Below are 2,957 nucleotides of genomic sequence, written 5' to 3'. Positions count from 1 at the left end.
GTAAATTTTATGTTTGTAAATTTTATGGTTTACTGATGGGCATGAAAAGCTGATTGATCTAGGCTTCAGGTTCTCTGTTTTGATTTTATATTGGAGGGGCCAAATTGCTTTTGTCTTGCTGCTCAGGATTTCCCACAGAGGCCCAATTCAGATGAGGATCAGATGCTCTCAGGCTTTCTCCTAAAGTCTGGATCCCTCCAGGAAAGATGCTGGTCTCAAGAATTTGGGGGCTGGACTGGCCAGGGACTAGGTCCCAGGAAAGATGCTGGCCCCAGGCAGCTGGGGTGTTGGGCCTCCCAGGGATGCAAAGGAGGTGGGGGCAGGAACAGGCCCTGAGTGCTCGTAGGGACTACAGGGAAGAATTGGCTTGGTCTGGATGCAAAGGCTCAGTAAGAGGTGGGGAGTCTGGGCCAAGCGGTCATTCCAGGGGTTTGGGGTGTCAAGACAAGAAATGAGCTGGTGTCCAGGCTCAGAGGAGAGATGGAGTGGAGGAGCTGGGAGGGTGAATGAGACTGGGAGAGTCAAGATGCAGTGGTTGCTGCTGAGCTTACCCAGGAAAGATGCTGGCCTCAAGAAGCTGGTTACTGTGCAGCCCTGGGATGCAAAGTATGTGGGAGCAGGAAGTGGCCCTGATGGCTCCTAGGGACTACAGGGAAGAATTGGGTTGGTTTGGATGCAAAAAATCAGGAAACAGTGGGGAGTCTGGGCCAAGAGGTCAGTCCAGGGGTCTGGGGTGCCAAGACAAGAAATGAACCAGTGCCCAGGCTAGGAGAAGAGATGGGGTGGGGAAGCTGGGAGGGTGGATGAGGCTGGGGAAATCTACGTGCAGTGGGTGCTGCCGAGCTTACCCAGGAAACATGCTGGCCCCAGGAAGCAATAGTATTTCTTGTAAGCACTCTGAATATATCATCTCATTTTCTCCTGGTCTACCATGTTTCAGTTGAGAAATATGCATATATTCTAATGATGATTCCATTATATGTGTCTTTATGCTCCCTTCTTTGCTTTTACAATTCCCTCCTTGTCTTTGACATTTGACAGACTTATTACATGTCTCTGTAAGGGCTTCCTTGGTATCTGATTGAAGACAGACGTTTTTAAAGCTTTATTTGTGTGACTGTCCATCTGTCTCCTAAGATTTGGTTAACTTTTAGCAATTATTTTGTTAAATTTTCCATCATTTTTCCTGCTCCTTTTCCATAATGCAAATATTTGTTCCTTCATTGCATCTAGTATGTTCTATATATTTTTCACTCTTTTTCATTTTCCCATTGAATGAGTATCTTCAAAAGTTCAAATTCCCTTTTTTGCTTGTTGGAATCTGATGTAACAGATTTATATTGCATTTATTTTCATTCATTGAAGTTTCAGGGTACCAGTTTTGTTCCTTTTTAATGAAGCCTATCTTTTTTGTTGAATTTATAGTTTAGATCATGAATCTATTTCCTGGTTTCATTGAATTGCCTATTTGTAATTTCTTATATCTAGCTCACTGTCCGTAATATAATCACTTTTATCAAAAGTCCTTTTCAGGCAGTTCATAAATTTCCACTTTTTAGGGTCGGTTTCTGGGGAATTATTTTGGATTTGATGGTGTCATGTTTCTTTCTTCCATTTTTTTAAAATTCCAGCATTAATGTCTGTGCACTTGGCAGAAGAATTCTGTCTTCCAAACTTTATAAAGTAGCTTTTATAGGAGCATTTGACTTGCAGATAGGAATAAGTGTGCTGGTTACACAAGAGGCAATTCTTCGAGTTTGATGTGGACCCAGCAGAGTAGTATGCATGCAGGTCTTTCAGCTGTGGCTAGTGTGTGTGAAGACTGTGGGTAGTTCAGTGCTCTAGGATGCAGGAGTTAGTGGCGATGTTAGTTTCTATGGCAGTTTGGCAGTTATGGAAAAGGCTTCAGTGTGCCTCCTCCTTTATTTTTCTTTCCCACAGACTGAGTCTTAGCTGAGGGTATTTCTCTTGATGTGGAGTCTATCATTGCCTACAGGCAGCCCCATATGTACTAGAAAACAGTACAGGAGCTTAGAACAAATGCGGAACTGGGGTCCTGTGACTTGGGCTTCAGTGGAAGGAGACTAATGCAACAAGGACTCCATTCCCCAGATGCCTTTTCAGATCGGACTCTAGCAGTTCACATAGGTGAAGCACTGTTATTCTTTGACCTGGAGGTCAGGATGGAGCAGCAGCTAATCCAGTGCTTTGATTCTCTGTAATGCAGGACACACCTTCTTATTGACTCCAGAAGGTATGGGTTGTCAGAGTCTCTAGACTACCAAGTGATGGGCTTATTGAGAGGTGCCACTAGTTCAGTTGTGCCATAGGCCTGAAGTTCTAATCATTTAGGTACTGCATCAGTTGTGGTGCCAGGGGGCCTTTCTCTGACTATTTTCATTGTAGAGGTGAGCTGAAAGAAATGCCTTTGTGTTAGTTTCTGATGTACTTCCTTAAGATCTTTGATTTATGAATTGTGCCGTGGTATGATATTCTACTTTAATCTTCCAGTGACTGCTAACAGAAGCTGGAAGCAGCCCCTGTTGCACCATTTATTAGCCATACAAGGAAGATTTCATCGGGAAAAATTCTGACTTTAAATATTTTGAAAAATAAAGGCCTCAGAGGGTGAATCTGAGTAAAGTGCTTGCCACACAAGTACAAGGACCTGGGTTCAGATCCCCAGCACCCATGTAAAAGCTGGTTATAGTAGCACATGCATCTCTCATCTCTGTTCTCCTAACAGAAGATGGGAGGTGTTTGAGGCCTTCCTTTAAACTTACCTCTACAATGAGAATGGTCAGAGAAAGGTGCTTAAATGCACAGAAAGTAGTATATGAATTTTATGACTTTTTTCTTTTCTAACATGTTCATGTTATGTAGACATGTATTTGATATCTATGATTTGAGGAGATTTTTCTATTTTTTTATTTCGTTATTGTTTTGTCACTTAATTC

This window comes from Nannospalax galili, unplaced genomic scaffold (assembly GCF_000622305.1).
Source record: "Nannospalax galili isolate Female #2095 unplaced genomic scaffold, S.galili_v1.0 scaffold238, whole genome shotgun sequence".
NCBI lineage: Eukaryota > Metazoa > Chordata > Mammalia > Rodentia > Spalacidae > Nannospalax > Nannospalax galili.
This window is presented reverse-complemented; position numbering follows the sequence as displayed.